The sequence below is a fragment of the Ursus maritimus genome, unplaced genomic scaffold, assembly GCF_017311325.1.
Source record: "Ursus maritimus isolate PB19 unplaced genomic scaffold, ASM1731132v1 scaffold_23, whole genome shotgun sequence".
In the NCBI taxonomy this organism is placed as follows: domain Eukaryota; kingdom Metazoa; phylum Chordata; class Mammalia; order Carnivora; family Ursidae; genus Ursus; species Ursus maritimus.
This window is the reverse complement of record NW_024424786.1, coordinates 22,573,314-22,595,834: the sequence shown is the minus strand read 5'-3', so window position 1 is coordinate 22,595,834 and position 22,521 is coordinate 22,573,314. Positions and strand designations below refer to the sequence as shown.

The 22,521-nt window shown below is 35.9% G+C and overlaps 1 pseudogene; it reads right to left on the bottom strand.

The window, feature by feature from the left end:
- LOC121104826 overlaps positions 1–20,437 on the bottom strand; it is a 130,661-nt pseudogene extending 110,224 nt beyond the window's left edge.
- Positions 20,438–22,521: the final 2,084 nt, after the last annotated feature.

The window sequence follows — 22,521 nt, the reverse complement described above, 5'->3', positions numbered from 1 at the left end:
ATACTCATTTAAGTACCATAGTTGCAGCAGGTATCTTTCTACTAATCCATTTCCATTCACTAATAAAAAATAAAACTATTCGAACAGTAACAACTCTTACGAGGAGTTATCACTACATTATGTACAGCAATCTTTGCTCTTCCCCAAAATGATACTTTAAAAGTTGTTGCTTTTTCCACCTCGAGCCAATTAAACCTAAAAGTAATTATTAGTATTAATCAGCCACATTAAACATTTCTCCACATCTGCATTCTTCAAAACTGTACTGTTTGTATGTTCCAGATCCATGATTTATAACCTAAACAATGTCTAAGACATCTGAAAAATAGGACTATTTAAAGCATTACCTTTTACCACAACCTCATTCATAACTGGCAACTTAGCATTAACAGGAATACCCTTCCTCACACGTTTTTACTTCCAAGACTTAATTATTAAAACCACCAACACATCGTATACCAACGCACATGAGCACTACTAATTACACACTGCCGCTTCTCTAACAGCGGTCTACAGCACCCAAATTATTTTCTTCACTCCTAGGACAGCCCCATTTTTCTACTTTAATTGTAATTAGTGAAAACAACCACTTCCTAATCAATTCTATTAAATATCTTTTAATCGTGAGTATCTTGGCCAGATTCTTAATTTCCAAGAATACTCCAACTATCTAACAGATAATCATGCCTTACTGTCTAAAATTAATAGCCATTGCCATGACTATCTTGGGTTTTATTCTGGCACTTTAACTGAACTTTACAACATGAACTCCAAGATTTGACCATTCTTCATACATATCCCAATTCTCAAATCTTCTCAGATATTTTCCAACTAGTATATACACAGCTTTTCACCATTCCTGAAATTTACTGGCCAGTCTGGATATTGTTACACAACTGATAAATTATTGAACACTACGTCTGAAACTAATGATGTACTATGTGTTGGCTAATTGAATTTTTAAAAAAAAGAAATTTATTGGCAAGTCAGGAAATCCAACATCATTACTACTAGACTTAACTTGACTAGAAAGTGTATTACTAAAATCCATTTCCCACTTCCAAATAAGAATTTCCATACCAATTAGACCTTTTTGGTCAGGAATTAAATTCTACGTTTTCCTCTTTTCTCATCGTATTAATCCTAAACCTATGCCTAGTTTCTACAAGTAACATGTAGAATAACCGGAACACCAATCAGCAGCAATCAACCAATCACAAGTACTAGTCAAGTACCACATCTATATAATGAGGCAATCTCTCTAACCTCTTCACAAAAACAAACCAGAATCCCTAGTATCATACATTACTCAGTCCCCTATCCAATTAAACTTAAAAAATGAGGCGGATGCTATGTTTAAGACCTGAAACTACCATAACTTTCACCAACAACCCTGAAAGAAACATCCCCAATACAATTACATTAGAAACCCAAACCTTAAGATATTGCTAAGTGGCCAAAGCCTTGTATAATCAAAAATCACCAATATCTGCCCCCAATTAAGTCTAAAAAAAGAAAATTAAATGTAAAAAAGATCCACCAAAATTTATTATAATACTACAATCGATTCCACCACTCAATCAACCTTAACTCACTATAAATAGGTTTACAAAAAATAAACTGTAAAACTAATCACAAAAATAGTCCTTAAAACACAATATAGGTCATTATTATTCTCACATGGATTTTTTTTTAATTTATTTATTTGAGAGAGAAAGAGGGAAAGTACACACGAGCAGTGTGAGGGGCAGAGAGAGGGAGAGAATTCAACCAGACTCACAGCTGAGTGCTGAGCCGCACATGGAACGCAATCCCACGAGCCTGAGATGATGACTAGAGCCAAAAATCAAGGGTCCAACATTTAATTAACTGAGCCACTCAGGCGCCCCCTTGCATGGATTTTAACCATGACCAGTGAACCAAAAATCACCATTATATTTCAACTCTAAGAACATTAATGACCTACATCCAACAATCTTATCCACTAATCCAGATTATCAATTTATTTCTCAGTCCCAAACATCTCATCATGATGATATTTTGGCACCCTTTTAGTAATCTACTTAAGTTTATGAATTCTAACAGGACTATTCCTAACTACACTCTATACATCAGATATAATAACTGCCTTTCAGCCAAAATCCATATGTGCAGCTGTAAATTATGGATGAATTATCTGATGTCTACACACCAATGGAGCATCCACGTTTTTTTATCTGCTTATTCATTCATGTAGAATGAGGCCTATACCACGGAGCTTATACCTTCCTAGAAACATGAAATATGAAAACCATTCTATTATTCATCATAATAGCCACAACATTCATAGGATTTGTCCTACCATGAAGCCAAATATCCTTCTGCAGTGAAACAGTCCTTACAAATCTTTCAGCTATGTCTTTCATCAGCACTAGCCTGGCAGAATGAATCTGAGGGGGACTTTCTTTTTTTTTTTTTTTTAAGATTTTATTTATTTATTTGACAGAGAGAGAGAGAGCCAGCGAGAGAGGGAACACAGGCGGGGGGGTGGGAGAGGAAGAAGCAGGCTCATGGCGGAGGAGCCTGATGTGGGGCTCGATCGCAGGACTCTGGAATCACGCCCTGAGCCGAAGGCAGACGCTTAAAGACTGAGCCACCCAGGCGCCCCCTGAGGGGGATTTTCAGTTGGCAAAGCTACTCATCTGATTTTTCACCTTTCACTTTATCCTCCCATTCATGGTCTCAGCCCTAGTGATTGTCCATTATTTCTTCATGAAACAGGATCCAATAACCCATCAGGAATCTCATCTGGCCTGGATAAAACTCCAATCCAAAATTTCACATAGTGAGAGATATCCTAGGACCCTTATTCCTAATTCTAATGCTATCCATTTCAGTCCTATTTTCACCTGACCTGCTGGGAGATCCAGACATATACATCAGCCAACCCTCTCAATGCTCCCTAATCCCATTAAGCCAGAATGCTATTTCTTATTCACCTACACAATTAAAGGCCCATTCCTAATAAATTAGGCAGTGTATTATCCCTAATTTTCTCAATTCTAACTCTAGCAATTATTTCAATGCTTTGCACATCAATAATAATGAAAGATAATATTCCAACCCCTTATAAATGCTTCTTCTGATTACTAGTAGCAGACAGAACATTAACATGCATTGGAGGAGAATCAGTTGAACATCCATTCATCTTTACTAATCAGCTAGTATCAGTTTTATATTTTCTCCTCATTCTTGTGCTGAAGCACTCACAAAAATTACTAAAAATAGTCTTCTCATATATAGAATGTTTGTAATGTATTCCTTTGTACTTGTAAACCAGAAAAAGTATACTTCCCCCTAGGACTCGAGGAAGAAGCTCCAGCTCCACCACCAGCATCCAAAGCTGAAATTCTATATAAACTACTCCTTTATAATTCATACATGAACAGTAAAACATTGTCATGTACTGTTAGTATGAAAAAATCCTAAATTAATTCCATTGTTATAGTACTTTGTGCATTCAGTCTACCACATATTTAGTGTGTATATATATATAACATATAATATAAATATATATTATATATATAATACATGCCATGCATAATCATGCATTAATGATGTACCCCAAATATTACCATGTACTTTAAACTAATACACGAAGCAATTTGTTGTATATATAAATCCTATACCCCACAAATATCCATGACAGAATACAAATGACTAATATTACATACGACATATTAATCAGACATACCCTATTAAGTCAAATCATTTTTTTTAAAGAATTTTTCTAAATTTATTCATTTGAGAGAAAGAGAGTGAGCACAAGCAGGCGGAGGGTCAGAGTAAGAGGGAGATGCAGACTCCCTGCTGAGCAGGGTGCCCAACATGGGGCTCGATCCCAGGACCCCAGGATCATGACATGAGCAGAAGGCAGATGCTTAATCCACTAAGCCACCAAGGCAACCCTAAGTCAAATCATTTCTATCAACATGTTTGTCAAAACCAAAAACAGTACTTGATCACCAAGCTTTGAGAAACCAGCAACCCATCCACAAATGAGCCCCTCCTCTCTCTGTGGCCATAACGTGGGTTTCTAAAAATGATGTGGTATCTGGTTTGTTACTTCAGGACCATCTCATCTAAACCTGCCCACTTCTCCCTCTTAAAAAAGATATATCAATGGACTAATGACTAATCAACCCATGCTCACAGATAACTCTGATGTCATACATTTGATATTTAATTTTGGTGGGGTTTGAGTATGGGAATTATGTGACTCAGCTATGGCTTTTACATAGTTAAACACTACCTGAGGTTATATTGAATATTATCTACATCATCAACCATATGGTGTTATTCAGTCAATGGTTACAGGATATGGAAAAATTGTATGTGTGCATGTATATGTACTCACCAATTAGCTTAGCAAACTTCTTACTCCCACTTAAAACTTATACTGTATGTAATCTTGCCAAACTCCCAAAACAAGATTAAACATATCAACCCTAATTTCCTACCTTCTAAGTACTTCAATTATGACTCGACACACACCTGACCAAAACTACAGATAAACATTCCTATTCTCAGCTCTCATAGATTAGAAAAAAACTACTCAATTAAAAAAATTTTTTTCCACGATACCAGTATGCTACTTAAATTCACAAAATTTCCATAGGCAAGAATTTACCTAGATCTGACACTTTCTTTGATTAAAATTAAAGTATATTAAACGAGGCACTAAAATAAAATTACCCATGATTCTTAACCTTGAGAAACTAGAAAAAAAATTACTCAATTTTAAAAATGATTCAACTAATACCAACAGATCACTTAAATCCATTAATTCTTTATGGGCATATCTGATTTGTTAATCCAGCTTAATTACAACAAGGCACTGAAAATGCCTTTATGAGTTTACTAACTCCATAAACCCATAGGTTTGGTCCTAGTTCTTCTATTAATTTTTAATAAAATTACACATACAAGTGTTTCCATTCCAACAAGAATGACCTCTAAATCAATGATCAAAAGGAGTAGGCATCCAGTAGACCAAAAAGTAGTTCATAACACCTTGCTTTACAATACTTCCGCAGGAAACGGCAGTGATAAAAATTAAGCCATAAACAAGTTTGACTAAGTTATAGTAATTAGGGTTGGTAGATTTTGTGCTAGCCACTGCAGTCATAGGATTAACCCAAATTATTATAGCTTTGGTGTGAAGCATGTTAAAGATACTCCTACAATAAAGTTAAATTTTAATTAGGCTGTAAGAAGCTACAGCTAAAAAACAAACAAACCATGAAAGTGACTAATATTTTTGACTACAGGATAGCTAAGACACAAGCTGGCACTAGATATTCCACTATGCTTAACCCCAGACCCAAATAATTATAAACAAAAGTATTCACTCCTTATAACAGCCTAAAACTCAAAAGCCTTGGTGGTGCTATGTATCCCACTCGAGAAGCCTGTTCTGTAATCAATAAACCTTACCAGCTCTTGCTAATCCAGTGGCCTACGTACTGCCATCTTCTGCAAACCCTAAAAAAGAATTATAGTAAGCACAAATATAAAACATAAAAACGTTAGGTCAAGGTGTAGCTTATGGGATAGAAAGAAATGGGCTACATTTTCTACTCTAAGAACATTAAATTTTATAGCAAAGTCTTTATAAAACTAAAAACTAAAGAATGATTTCCTAGGAAATTAATAGAGAGCTTAATTTGGTCAAGAAGCACACACACTGCCCATCACCCTCCTCAAATATCAAAACACATTTAGTAATTATTAATAAGTTATATTTAAGAGGAGACAAGTCATAACAAGATAAGCTTACTGGAAAGTGTGCTTGGATAAATACATCGAAATGTAGCTTAAATAAAGCACCTAGTTCATACCCAGGAGATTTCATATTAAATGACCGTTTTGAACCAAAGGTAGCTCAAACTTACCACACTCAATTATAAATAAATTAAAAGCAGCTACCAATTAAGGTTTCAAGCTCAAAACAGAGTATTTATCTTGGTTCAAAAACAAAACAAACTCCTGACCTTAATACTGGATTAATCTATTAGTTAATAGAAGCAATACTGTTAATAATAGCAATAGGAATTATTTCTCTTTGCATAAGCTTGTATCAGAATGGAACCTCTGATAATTAACAAAATAAACCCAAGCCAATAATTATTAAATCCATTGTTACCCCAACACAGGTACACATTTAAGATTAGGAAAAAAGTGAAAGGAACTTGGCAAACACAAGCCCACCTATTTACCAAAAACATCACCTTTAGTGATTTCTCATGTCAGAAATACTGCCTGCCCAATAACATCCTGTCTAAGATGTTCGATATCCTGACTGTGCAAAAGCAGCATAATCATTTTTCCCCTAAATATGGACTTGTATGAATGGTTGCATGAGGGTTTTACGGTCTCTTAATCAGTGAAACTGACCTTCCCATGAAGAGGTGCGAATGACAAAAGATGAGAAGACCCTATGGAATTAATTAACAAGTCTAACAACACCAAACAAAACAAAAACAATAAAAAAAAATAACCAAATTTAAGGGAGAACAAAACTTTATATGGACTTACAATTTTGGTTGGAATATAATTCATAATTTAGATGGATTTATAATTTTGGCCGAGAATAAAAACCTTTGGGTGATTAAAATTTAGACCAACTCATCAAAATATATTTTATCACTTATTGATCCAAAATATAGTTCAATAGAACAAGTTACCCTAGGGAAACAGTGCATTCCATATCAATAACAGGGTTCAAGACCTTGATGTTGGGTCAGGACACCCTAATGGTATAAGTGTTATAAATAATGTTCGTTCAACAATTAAGTCCTACATGATCTCAGTTCAGACCAGAGAAATCCAAGTCTGTTTCTATCCTATATTTCTCCCAATGTGAAAAAAACAACAGAAATAAGGCCTACTTTACAAAAGTGCCTTCAAACAAACAGATGATATAATCTTAATCTAATTAATTTATACCTAGCCCTGTCCAAGGACAGAGTTCGTTAGGCCAGTAATTGTGCCAGTAAAATCCCAGTAATTGTGTAAAACTTAAATCTTAATTGCCACAGGTTGAATTCCTCTTTTTAACAGTAGGTTCATAATTAATATCTTTTTATTAATTAACCCTATTTCACTTATTATAGCATTCCTCTCATTAGTGGAGTGAGAAGTATTAGGTTATAAGAGACTTCATAAAGGATCGAACATCAATGGCCTCTTATAACCTATCGCTGACACTGTCAAACTACGCATTTTTTTCAAGATTTTATTTATTTATTTGACAGAAAGAGAGAGACAGCCAGGGAGAGAGGGAACACAAGCGGGGGTAATGGGAGAGGAAGAAGCAGGCTCCCAGTGGAGCAGGGAGCCCGATGCGGGGCTCGATCCCAGGACACCAGAATCACGCCCTGAGCCGAAGGCAGATGCTTAACGACTGAGCCACCCGGGCGCCCTGGTCAAACTACTCATTAAAGAACCACCACAACCACTATCATCAGTGTCCACATTTATTATTGCACCAATCCTAGTCCTCGCCCTGGCCCTAACAATATGAATTTCACTACCCATACCATATTCATAATGGCATCCCATTCATACATATCGAGCTTAGTTGCGTATTCCGTTCTCTGATCAGGCTGAGCTTCGAACTCAAAATATTCATTAACTGGAGCCGTGCAGGCAGTAGCACAATCTATATGTTGATAGATTAGCATTCATCCTACTATCAGTCCTGTTATTCAATGGGCCATTTACACTTTCAACACTACCCAAGAAAACCTAGGACAAATTTTTCCATATTGACCACTACCCATAAAATAATTCATCTCAATTCTAGCAGAAACCAACTGAACTCCATCTGACCTAACAGAAGGAGAATCTGAACTCATTTCTGGTTTCAACAATGAAGATACAACATGTCCATTTGCCCTATTCTTTCTAGCAACTTATGCTATTTTTATAAGAATTCTATTTTTTTGAGCATCTCCCAATCCCTACATCGGAGAATTACATATAATGAACTTTATTATCAAAACTCTTCCATCTGTTTTTTATGAATCCAAGTATCTTGTCCATGATTCTGATTATCATGAATTCATCGTGAAAAAATCTTCTACCACTAACACTAGCCCTTTGCATATGACGTGTATCACTCACTACCCATTATGTTAAGCATTCTACCACAAATATAAATGTCTGATAAAAGAATTACTTTGATAGAGTAATAGAAGTCTAAATCCTCTTATTTCTAGGATTATAGAAACTGAACCTACTCCTAAGAATTCAGAAATCTCCACGCTACCATATTATACTATATTCTATAGTAAGATCAGCTAAATAAGCTACTGGGCCCACGCCCCAAAAATGTTGGTTTGTAAGCCAAGTTATACACAGATCTGGCATAATCAGGAGCTGTTTTCATATTAAACCTTTTATTGCATTTGAAATTTTAAACTAATACTTATCAGAACACATTTTGTTTTGCAATTTGACTTATGGCTTTTTATTAATGTGGTTGAATTCAGACTACCTGACATTTAATCTTTGTGAAATCCTTGGGAAATTTAGGCCTTTGTAAAATTACCTAAAGCTCTGTGCTTCAGTTTCCTCATTTGTAAAATGGGAATAGTAGTATCTCCCTAATATGATGGTGAAGTTTAAATTAAACATTTAAAATTATATTAAGCATATGTGCATTAGCTTATTATTACTATTGATCCCTTATTCACCAAATAGTAAGGATCAACAGGCTTTCTTAAGATTCTACTTGTTTATTTGAAAGAGTATGCTTGAGAGCTTGTGAGGGGGGAGGGGGGGAGAGGAACAGAGGGAGAGACAGAAGCAGGATCCCCACTGAGCAGGGAGCCCAAAGTGGGGCTCCCAAGGACCCAGGATCATGACCTGAACCAAAGGCAGACGTTTAACCAACGGAGCCAGCCAGGCACCCCAGGACCAACAGTTTTGTAGCACTTATAAGTTAGAAAAAGACCTAAGTGCTTTACATAGACAAGTGGTCCTGGACTTCTGATGATCTGACTTACAATTTTTTTACTTTATAATAGTGCAAAATTAATATGCATTCATTCACTCTTGCTCTAGAGATAACCATAGGTAGCGAAGGAAATAATAGTTTTGTCAGCTGTAATCTTGATTTCTTGTTATGTGAGGAAGATCATTTGAACTGAAGTTATATTTATTCACAGCTACACGTAACTTAATCAAGGCAGAAGACATTTAAATGACTAGCACTGGGACAGCTGGGTGGCTCGGTCAGTTGGACGCCTGCCTTCGGCTTGAGTCATGATCCCAGAGTCCTCGGATCAAGTCCCACATGGGGCTCCTTGCTCGGCAGGGAGCCTGCTTCTCCCTCTGCCTGCCGCTCCCCCTGCTTGTGCTCTCTTTCTCTCTCTCTCTGTCAAATAAATAAATAAATAAAAATCTTTAAATAAATAAATAAATAAATGACTAGCACTGGAAAAGGAAAACAATATGATCCCTGATTAATACAATTACTAATTTTCTCTCCACTTATATTCTCATTCACTCATTTATTCAGCATTTACTGAGCATCTATTTTGTTCTACAAGCTCCCCTAGCAACTCGCATTGATGAAGTTAAACAAGTGCAATTCCCTTAGATCATACAATCTACCTTAACCAAGAAAGTGGAATTTTATAAAGCTAATGACTAGGAACCACAGTCTTGATTTTTTAAAATTTCCATTCAGTACAGCAAAAGTTTATCAAAGATCCAAATATCAAGTGATAATCTGTTAATTAAGCATGGAAGCCAAGCAGACAGAGGTGGTACTAATGCCTTAGCAGTTTACCTAAGCAAACCCAAACCTAACCCTGTAAAAATGCCTCACTGGGAAGAAATCAAACCCTAAGGACAACCAGTCACCAACAGCCAACTGGGATTTAGCTACTAATCAAATAATTTCCTTTCTTGCTTCCAAATTTTCTCTTTATGAGTGTCTTTCTTACCTATCTACAGAGTACTCCTAACTACTTCCGGGTTGGTGCTGCCCACTTAGAATAGTCTCTGTTCAAATAAACTCTTCATTTCTAATATGCTTCAGTTTATCTTTCAACAAAATTTTCCAAAAGTTCTTTCTGGCTTGAAAGCATAGTTAAACAAAATCTAAGCAAGTACCTATCATACCCTAAAAGTGGTATAAATCTGGAAGGAAAAAAACTTCACCTCATTAAAATACTAAGAATATCTGATGAAATTCAGAGTATGGGTTAGAACAAATTAGTTCCTCAGGTTAAAAAAAACACACATACACACCCAAATCATACTTGCAGGAATATATTATTCATGAAAGAGCAAACCCAAAGCAGATAATAAATGATGTATATAAATAGTTCTTAGGGCTAAAACCATACTCTACCTTCTCAAGAGAAAACATCTTCCTTAATACATGACCCACAATACTGTCAGTAATTTGATAGTTTTCCAATGATTTACAATTCAAATTTTAACCTTTTCATAATTTTTTAACAAAATATTTCTCAACAAGTCCATTTATCTCCTTTAAATTTGACTTTTATAAAATGAAGATCAAAACAGCCTATGATAATTCAGTCAGGTAACAGGAAAAATGGAGATTCCTCTCCCTTTTCCCCTCACTCCTACCAAGCTAGGTACGGTTAAAATCCATTTCTACAATTCCACCAACTTGTCCTCGCCTTTCTCATCTGTGTACTTCTACAAATATGTTAAAACATTACTGGGTATGCTGCTAGAGGGAGGAGGGAGCATTATGTGAAAATATTAATTTTCCTTGTAAACAAAGAATCTTTTTTGTGATAAGAATGAGAGAGTAAGAATATGTATTGGTTGGTAATTCTTGCCAGTTTCTCCCAAGTTAAGTGAGAAGCAATGATGAACAAACTACATTCGAAAGGAAAAATATTTCTTTCAAGTAAAATTTTACATCCAAATGTCTCTTCCTATTCCTTCTTGCCTCAGGCCTTCCTTAATATCCAAGGACCCTTGTAGTAAGGAGGAATCTTCATACGAACTTGAATTATAGATAAAATAATCCTGTGTTAGAGCTACTTAATTTCATAAATTCCAACAGCTGAAAGCCTCGGATGGCTGGAGATAGAAAAGAAATAGGGTACAGCTGCAAGTGTCTATTTAGTACCATCTGGTTTTCATTCCAAATTCATCAAATATCTAGTCCCTGACACCTGCTACGCTTCCTTAAAACCTCATGAATCTATGCTGAAAGTTAATACGAAAATGTCATTTTCTGCCATCCTTTTCTTGGTCCCTTCTTCCCTAAAGTTACTTTCCACACAGTGTCTTTGACACTACATAATTCCTAACTTTTGGAATTCTTTTTTTTTTTTTTTTTTTTTTTAGTAAATTCCACTACCTGAAATATTTTATAGTCTTCCTAAGATTAGGGTGTGTCTTTATAAGCTGCTCATAACTGAAGGTCACTGAAAGGATCAGCAGAAAAGAAATCTTTTCTGATCTTCCCTTATCTTACTAAATCAGAGTGTCCTAAAAATAAAGCCAAAAATACAGCTGCCATTAACCCCTCTCTGAAGGAATCCTATTCGGGAGATTTATCCTTAGCAGGGGAGGGGTGGCTTTAGTTACCATAAACCCCCCTCTGCTCTGCGGGAGCTTCCAGCCAGAAAGGAGACTATTCATCACCAGAATGAAAAGACCCAGTAGAACCTTCCATACTTTCCCATTGAAGTTCTGACCACCACAACCACCTTTTGTTAAGGTGATGTTAACCCTTACTTCCCGGAATTCTGACTTACTGCTGAGTATTCCCACATGGGTAATAGACTTTTCTCCTGTTAATATACTGCCAGTTAATTCAGACTCCCAAACACTGCACCTAAACTGGTAAAGGGAAAGGTTTTCCTGCCAACATAATTCCATATGTATTTTTGATGCCATAGATGTTTCTGGAAGAAGAGAAAAAGTCAGGAACTGGTAAATTTTTTAAGACTTTTCTCAACAGTATAAGGAGCTTATGAGTTCCCCCAAATACATGAATTCTCTGTATTGTGGAAATATAGGTCATAGCCCAGATTATGATATTTAGATACAGCAAATCCTAGCAGGATATTTTTTCACTGCCTCAACTGACAGTTTTAACCACAAATCAAGTTGCAAAGAACTAGAGGAGAGGGAGAAGAAATTGTTGCAAACGCATTTGCTGCCTTGAGTGGAAACATGCTCCTTAAAAGTGCATGATTCACACGTGCCTGCCAATTGATGACCTATTTAAAACAGCCCAATTCTAGCTGAGGCTAAACATAACTGAGTCAGACAAAATGGTTTTTAGCCAACTAACACAATCAGCTCATTTCAACTAATTGTTACCAATAAAACACATTACAGAATTTGTCCCAATTATTGCCTAGGATCTACTAATACTGAAAAAAAAAAACTCCAACAGTATTTATATGAAATTCAAATTTATCCTGTATCTTATCTATCAGCTCTATTTTTTGAGTTCTCTGGAGGATTACAATGTGGAGATAGGATTAAAAGTTACTACAACACAGTAAATACCTACACCCTTTTGTAATACTTTCCCCTTGTTGTGTTGCTCAGATTATTCCTCTTTGGGGATAAGAGTAAATAGCAAAGCATGAACAAATCTTAAGTAACAATCCTTTAGTGGGGTGAAAATAGAAGTCTCTGTATCTAACTAGATCATAAATCATTAACGAATATACATAAAGGAAATTTCTAGGACTCAAAGCATTAATTGAGCTGAAGCACAGTCCCACCCCTAATACCCAAATAACAAGTAGGCATTTAGCAAGACTCTGAGGGAGTGAGAGACTTGGAGAACTAAATGAAAACGGAGGGGTAAGGGAATGCTGGATCTTGCCACCCAAAGTGTGATGCATGAAACAGCATAACCAGCATCGTCTGGTAGCTTGTTAGAATTGCAGACTTTCAGGATACCCTCAGACCCATTGAATTAGAATTGTTGTTTCAATAAGATCTCCAAGAGATTCATATACACATTAAAGTCTGGGTAGAACTACTCTAGATAATGGGATTCTAAAAAGGGAAAATATGGGCACCCGGGGTCACTAAAAAGGGGAAAGAAAACACAACACATAGTAGTAAAGCCTGACAAAGGCAGACAGTCCCCACCTTGGCCAGTTTCTATAAGCAACAGGTAGCCCCTAGTTCCTGTGAACAGATGAGCTGCTCAGAAGTAAGGACTTAGTCTGCTCATGCCTCTAACAAAATTGCTATGGACAGGGTGTCTTAAGCAACAAACATTTAGATTAATTTAGATTAATTAATTATTTAGATTAACTGTTGCTCACAGTTCTGGAGGCTGGGCATTCCAAGGTGACAGGAGACTAGATGTCTAATGAGGTCCCTCTTCTGGGTTCAAAGATGCTGTCTTCTCACTGCTTCCTCAACAGGTGGAAGGAGAGAAGGAATGTGTCGGCACATCTTCTACGAGGGCACTGAGCCCTATCATGAATTTTCCACCCTCATGACCTACTCACCTCCTATAGGACCCACCTGCAAATACCATCACACTGCATATTCAGTTTCATCACATGAACTTTGGGGGAACAAAAACATTTAGTCTATAGTGATATCACTGGACCCTCCAGAATCAGCAAGCCTAACTAGGTGGATTAACTAAAGCCAGCTCATGGCCATTTATATACCACTCCTCTGAAAGAATCTGGGGTATAACCCAGCACGAATAAAAGAGGAGCATCAGGCACTTTCTAATCAAATTTAAACCTGTATAAACAAGCAGATGTAATTATTCCAAATACATCAGCAAAATCTGCAGCTAGAATGCCAAGTCAATCTTGTTTTAGTTGCATACATATTGATGAAAATCTGATCTTAACTACATTTATTTGAAAAATATATCTACTATAATATATGATAGTCATAAGAGTGCCAAGGGCAGGGATATATTTAATAGGGTTTGTAATCTCATCCACTTAAAACTACCTTGGGGAACATTGCCATTTTTCCCACCAAGGACAAGAAATATCAATATGTATAATAGAATCGAACCATACTTTTAGATATATTCTTGTCCAGTATTTTGAAAGTGTTAGCACAGTCTTTCCTAAGCAACTTGGACAACTTTCTAAGATATATCTCATTATAAACTCTGCCCAGCAAAGGAGGAACAGCGATTAAGGAAAAAAAAAAAATGTTAGTTAAGTCAATATATTTAAATAACTGTCCCATTTATTAGAGGAGGGCGGAGAATGTGAGGAAATTGTTTGGGTCGGTTGCAAAATAGAATCTGCTAATTAATTGATTTATGATCATTAATCTGGCCGAACCTCTTCCCTCATTACGGGCAATCCAGACAAAAGGGGCAAGTTGGAATTTGGTTGGATTAAAGCAAGATGTGCTCCGGAAGGACTGTACTCCTGGGTGCTGTGGGGCAATACAAGTGTATTAACAAAACTGTTACAAGAAGCATGCTTTCTCTTTTCCATTTCAGCAGCAAGTGGCAGGCATTTATCAAAGGAAATTGAACTGAGGCTGTTGCAGCAGGATCAGAGAGAAATTAGATTCAGATGATCTCTACCAAGTAGGCCAAAACCCTCTGATAAAAACAAACTATTATTATCTCTACCTTCCCTTGTTCTTTGCAGGTAGAACTCGTTCTTTAAGAGCAGTTCCCTTCTGTATGGCCACTGATCAGGCAAGAAGCTTCTCCCCAGTTTTGGGAGCGAATGTCCACATGTCTATGCCAATCGAGATATTTTTTTTTTGCCTTGCCACTGATTAGTTTAGAAATAGATATGTGAGAGCATTCTGAACAATAAATATGATTCTGCCGGGAGGCTATAGGCTTTACTTTTGAATAGAGATAGAGAAAGGAAGACTTCTATTTCTCTCTCTGGATGAAATTATGTGCACAAGATACTTGGAATTGCCATAAACCCTCTTAGGACCATGAAAGAAGCTAACCTAAGAAAACAAATCAAAACTGTTAAAGTTGGCAGAAAGAAAAAAAAGAACCTGGATCCCTGATCATATCATTGAGCAATGAATAAATCAAGTATGGAAATCACCTAATTTGTTATATAAGATAATAAATCTATTCTGACTTCGGTTTCTTTTACTTGCATCCAGATTTTCTTAACCAACTAAAAACTCATTAGCCAGAAATTCTATTATTCACATAAGGTAGAAACTCACACAGGTCATTGCATAGAACCATAACTACTCACAAAATGTGTCTTTACTCAAGCAAAGGGAAGAATGTTCTGCAAAGTCAATGTGTTCTTACATTCAATGTCAGAGTAGACCACTAGTGTTTCCTTCTATAATGTGAAGGCATCTGCACACCATGCTACTTCAACTTATATACTTGTGAGTTGACCAATCAGAATTTAAAATACCAAGATGGTTTTCACCTAATATCTTATCTCCACTTAGGCTGGCTCTATTAAGTGGTTTCCTGCACACTGTATATGATATTCCTGGAAATTGCCCATAACTATCACAAAGGACTCTATTGCAAGTAAAAGTCTCAACTGATTGGCTAGAAAAATAAAGAGAATTTATTGGCTCACAAAATCCAGTTGCTGTAATTAGATCAGTTAGGAGTCCGGTTACTCTCTGATTCTCTATTCTGCCTTCTGAGGCCTTTGGCTTCGTCCTCAGGCTCTACTAAACTTCCCCTTCAACCAAATCAGTGTCAACACAGCTGTCCACACTCTTGCTTCATGGCAGAAAAATGACTATAGCAGTTCTCAATCTCAAATCCTGACACCACAATATCTAGGGGAAGAAAGAAATCTCCTCTTTCTCAGAGGAGTCAACAAACATTTCACAACTCATTGGCTCTAGATTAAAAGGAGGGAGTACATCAAATGGCATAGGCTAATCAGTGCCAACACCTGGAACTGGGGTGGGGTTATTTCTACTTAACTTGGTTGATGAAGAAAGGGGGATATCCAAAAGGAAAAAATGCTGTCCTCTTGCCGAGATAAGTAGGGAAGAATGGATGCTTGGGAGGAAAAAATATATATATCCATTATGCCATGGAGAAATTAGCATGGGTAATTTAAAGAGACCATGCAGGCAAATGAGTGAACTTTTATTTTAATTTATTATTCTTAAACCCTAACTTTTTTTTAATGATCTGATTCCTACCTAATGAGTTTAGGGATGTAGGGCAGATTTGATCTATGAGAAACAGACAACACTACAGAAAAATTACATACACTACTGTACAACTCGAGTCCCAAGGCTTATATTTAGCAGGCTGATTATTCATTGAATATTTTTTTATTTTCTCTCGAACATTAAATTCCAACTATCTCTACAACCCCCACAAATCTGTCACTTGTTTTACTTTGAAAGCACTGAGAACATAAGCCACAAAGAAAATTTAAAAGGAAGTTTAAATGTACTTTTGTCTATCATTAAATCTTATGCACAAATCTGCCCTACCCCTTTTTGTTCCTCTCAATAGCTCTACTTGGCTGACATCTAATTCACTGGGGGTAGAAAAAGGAGAAGGAATTTAAAATAGAAATATTAGTTTTTAATGCCCACAATTTCCACATAATAAATTTTCTTTTCACATTAAATACTTGCAGAATGTATTCAGGTATGCCCCATTTAGCACCACGTTATACAATTTTTAGCTAATTGTACATTGTTTCCTATATAAGATTACCAGTGTGTTATGTCATTCATCTTATGGTAAGCTTTCTGCTCTTTTGAACAATGCAGAGTACAAAACAGCAGAGAAATGCAGGATACGATTCTCATTATCATTACCATACTTTAGTAGTTTTAATGAGGTAGGGCTTAGTAATTCATAATAAAGATTATGCAATTTTCAATATTGCAATTTTAAAAGTGGTTTAGTATCTGCTCAATTTACCGGTTATTTCAAATATGCATCACATTACAACCTTCAGGTAAAAATTCTAGCTATTCACCAATATCATGACAAAATTATCATCTGATACATTTATTCAAATTCAATAAGATGCAGTCAACATAGCGTATTGCAATGGAACTGTATTTCGTTTATTTATCCATTGGTCCATTTATGCATAAAATCACTCAGGCATATTCTAAGTTAGGTACTATATATACAAAATGTAATAAGACACACACTTTACCCCTAAAGAGTTCACCATCTAAGTTGTCCATGTGCTCAAGCAATTTATTAATGTACGTGAGTTTCTCAATGTTCTGTGCCTCAATTTCCTCCTCTGTCTAAGGAAGATAATCATAGGACCTACCTTGTGGGCCTTTTGTGACATTGAAATAAGAAAATAAACATGAAGTGTTAAGAAGAGCTCTAGCAACCTAATATGTACTCACTAAATGTTAGCTATTATTGTTAGTATTACATAAGAGAATAAAAATCACAAAAATAATAACTAGTTCTATTAATTTGTTCAATGTATTCTGAATGCTCATTGTGTCCTGGTCTATGCAAGGCCCTGATAATATAGCAATGAAGGAGATAGATACATTATCTGCCTCCAAACTAACTCAGGAATGAGAAAATCATAGTACTATTCAAGGGAAGTATAGGACATGGAGAAGACAATATAAAATATGTTGAATATCAGTATGTCCCACACCTTGTGCCAGAAACTTTAGAGAAATTTTCTCATTTTACTATCCTATGAGGTAAAGCTCAAACAGTGCCCCAAGATCATACATCTCCTAGAATAGAACTCTGGTCCAAATATAAATTAATTTTTTAAGCTCTATACTATAAAGACCTCCTAGATCACACACAAAAAAACAATTAGGGTAGTTTGGGAAGTCTCTGCCAAGAAAATAAAGAGCTTTGAAAGATTCCACTTTGAGAAATAAAATTTGAAGTACCTAATTTAAATTAATGGTTCCCACTGCATGTTCTGTGGAGCACTGTTTGTACAGATATGGATAAAATCGGTTAATGTTGAGAAGATAGCAGTGGTGGTATAGTTTCTTAATCCTCTTGAATCTCATCATAAAATCAGAGCAACTAGGAAAACAAAATGAAAAACCCACAGAGAAATCTTTATCAAAACCAAGAAGCAAAACAGCCCCATGACACACTATGAGGGGGTGAAAATCACCACCAACTCTAATGCCTACATGGTATCAGAATCTATTATGGGGAAAAAAACAGAAGGAAGCAACTGATGAAACAGAGAACAGAAAAACCTTAAAATTGTCATAAGATTCTCAGCAGTGGGCCAAGCTTCCAAACTACAGAGGGGTTTCACACATGCATAGGTGATTGGAAGGAGTCAGTGCTAAAAAGACTGAAGCAACCTGGGACTTAAGCCCTTCCTAACTCATCTGCCAAAGCCCCCAGGACAAACAGCAGCCAAGGAGAAACTTCTGGAAATTGATTTGAAATTGGACAAATGGAGGTATTAAAGACAAAAAAAAATAGACTATCCAGATAAAAATTGGAGTGGTGAAAAGCAAGTATAAGAACATGGTTTAAGAGCTCAGAAAATAACAGAAAAGGTATTTATAGACCAGGATGTTAAAAACAGCTATTATGACCAGTTTTCATCTTAAAAAAAAAAAAAAAGCCAGGAGAACACATTTTATATAAAAAGATCATCAACAGAAAAAAATTGCTGTAAAATCCCATAAAAAGAAATCATAACAAAGAGAAGAAGGATTAAAATAACATCTCTATAATTAACTCATGCCAGCAAGATCTTCCTAGAAACTGATGAAACGTGCAACCCAATATTCCAATATAGAGAAATACATAAAGAAAAACAATGTAAAACATAAAAGTACAATATAAGTGATAAATAGGACACTCATAAATGGGTTTTAAAACTCAATAAAAAACATATATAAAAAAAAAAAATCCAGGGCACAAATGAAGGCTAAACCAAAGGGAATGTAAGAGCAAATGAATGTGCACACACACACACACACACACACACACACACATGCTTGAAGGGAAGTAGTGGCTGAAAAATCTTAAGAAAAGTAAACATATACAATAAATTTAAAATATTAAATAATTTCAGGAATATATAAAATATAATAGAAGAAAGAGAAGACTCAACATACGTATAATTGGTTTCCCAAGGAAGAAAACCCAGGCAATTCATCAAAGCAACTGTTAAAAAACTCTAAGTTCAGAAAACTTCCCTGAAATAGACAATGAAATGGAATATTGCAAAATATATACCTATGAAACTACATATTAAAAGTATCATACATATTTATATCCATATGGGAATATATAAATTTATTTATATATAGTTATATTTTTATTTTATGTGAATAAAACATATATTCATAAATACGAAAATATGTATTTTCACATATATGACACTACATATTGAAGATGATGAATTATCGTTTCTGTCATAGTTTCAAATACTTACATTCAAAACAAATTTCTTTAAAGATTTATTTATTTACTTGAGAGAGAGTGTGTGTGTGCACATGGGAGCAGGGGGAGGGGCAGAAGGAAAGAATCTCAAGCAGACTCCCCACTGAGTGTGGAGCGCAATGTGGGACTCGAGCTCATGACCCTGAGACCATGACCTGAGCCAAAATCAAGAGTCAGACGCTTAACTGACTGAGCCACCCAGGCACCCCAAAAATACAAATTTCTGATTCTTTATTTGATAAATCTATTACAACTATCCAACAACCCTACAGCTAAAAAGCTAATCTCAAGGAATTTCAAAGCAAACCTTCCTTTTAATTCACTTATTATTTTCAGAAAACTATTACTCTTAAATGTGTAATAGTTCTCATAAGTCTTTTAAAATGTAAACAAAAAATGCTATTTTTTATTTGTTTAAAAGTCAAATGAAGTCATTAATTCATCTGTATCTGAATTAGAGAACCTGTAAAAAATTCAGTATGTCTCTGGACTATATGCTGATAAAAAAAAGTGTAACTAAGTTCTAATGGCCTTTAAAGTTGTAAGTACAAATTAAAGGAAGATTAGGTTCCCATTGTGTCTAATCTGACACTGCACACATAACCCCTGAAAGCTACCAATTTTCATATGAGCACCCAAAACACTAAACATGCAAAACTCTTTAACCCCTTCAAATCATTCTATGCAATGTTACCTAGCCACCCTGACCATTATTTCCCTCACTCTTAACTCTCATGGAAATTATTTTCTCTTATTTGGCCTAATCCTTCCTACCAGATAAAGCTTCTCCAAGCTGTTCACACCAACTTCTTGCCTCACACTTAAAGTTGCGATGGTCATCTGGCTCACTCCATATCTGGCAACTCTACATAACATCATTGCTTGCCCCATTCCTTGAGCACACGAGACTTTCATCATCATTAGATTCTCTAGGCTGATTCTTCCTTGAATAGAATCTTCCATCAGGAAGATCTGCCCATACAGATCACCCAAGTGGGCAGACTGAATAGGACTCAGCAATGCCCCATACTGCCACATCTTCCCAAAATATCTAGGAGTGCTACCATTAAGAATCTGTCCTACATGCAAAATAGATTATTTTGTGGTTAACCTGCCATTTGCTGTGGTTATTCATTATCCATGTCCTAATTTTTCTTTTCATTTCATTTGAGGGATAAATTTAATCTCAGAATTGCTCACTCATACTGAAGACTGTTATCCACATATGAAATCCATCATCTACAGAATATATACCATTCAACAATATTTTTTTTCTTTTCACATCAAGTGTATACATCAACAAAGACTTTATTTGCACAAAAGTGTTCTGATAATTTCCTTTTAAAATTAGATCTTGCCAGGCTGAAAGTATAGTAAAAATGTTAAATTTGATTTGCTAATATGAATGTGTAGGCATTGAGGAGAAGACCTTGGGATGGTATAAGCTGTGTGTTGACATCATGCTTTTTGAAAAAATAGTCACTTTCATCATTTTTTATGAAATAGCTAATAACATAGAACACTGCATATTGATGAGAAGAGCCCAAGATTAAGCCTCTCAATCACAAATTATTTTCAGCAGCTGCTTTAGAAATAGATGCCTGCTTAAGTGATTTGATTAGTTGGACAAGTTACTCAATATTGCTTTCCAAAAGCCCAAATTACCAGATTAGCAATTTTCAATAGTTGTTTTTACTGTTGTTGGTCTGATTCAATTTAAGTGAGATATAATTATCTACAGACAATCAAGGTAATTTCCAAAAGTGTTAAGACTTAATCATTCCTTTATCCATTACCTTACTCTGATGTTTTTGAATGAGTACAAACTTTCTTTTTTTTTTTTTTGAGCAATGTGCCTGTGAGCAATGTGTCCAGTGCAAGAGAGAATTAACATCAAATTACATCTGAAAACGTTTAGAGAGAGTAATTAGTAGCAGAAAGTCAAGAAGGGAACCCCAAACTCCAATTTATTCTGGTCAGTCTGCTACAATTCTGCAGGACCGTTACATACAAGTCTGAATTACCTCTAATCTGTGAATTCAGGGGGTTAACAATTTTAATTAAAGTTACGTTGTTTGGTTCTGATTCTTTTAGTAGTCCTATAGAGAGAGTCTGAGACAAAATTACTGTCAAATGAAGTTCTTTTGTGACTACCTAATATTTTATTTATAAGTATTTATTACGTGTCACACTGCCACGTAGTTTTCTATATGTGGGTGATAATGCATGTGCCAACCTGACTGGGCCGCAGTACCCAGAATATTTGGTCACACATCATTCTGGATGTGAAGGTATTCTTTAGATGGAATTTAACACTTAAAGCAGTAGCCTTCAGGTAAAATGGATTACTCTCCATAATGTGAGTGGGACTCTTAATTAGTTGAAGACCTTAGGAGAACCACAACTGACCTGCCTTGAGCGAGAAGCAATTCTGCCGGCAAACTGCAACTCTTCCCTGGGTCTCCAATTCCTTAAAACATCTCTCTCTCTCTCTCTCTCTCCACACACACACACACACACACACGCATACACGGCCTATTGTTTCTGCTTCTCTGGAGAACCCTGACTAATACAATCTGTGATCTTAGCTAGAACTCCGACAGCTCTGTAAGGCAAATACTACTGATAGTCCGGAATTACCAAGAGACTAACCAAATCAAGATCATAAAGCTTCAGTTGAAGTCTGTCCACCTCCAAAGCCTAAGTGTTGGTGGCCGCACTCGAATGCAAATCAAGCAAGCAAACAAAGCGGCCATACTAGAATGCAAATTAATGCAAAGTAAGCAAGCGTGTGGACATCCGTGTGCATAGGTATGCACGTGCATGTGTGTTCATGTGTGTTTGAAAGCACGTGTGTGTGTGTGAGTGAGAGAGAGAGCACGTATATGTTGGGAGGGTGGTAGCCACACAGCAAGTCAGATGAAGGCAATTTTCCTCTGCATATTTGTAGTATAAACGCCTCCATTTAAAACGACCAGGCATTTCTTAAGTGGTTGCCCTGTTTTTTAAATTAAATAAGCATTATTAGAAGCTCGATCTCCATATGAGAAAGTCCTGTCTTCTTGGATCTGGAGAGAAATTCTAGGTCATTGTCACACTAATGAAAAGAAAATTATTTTTAG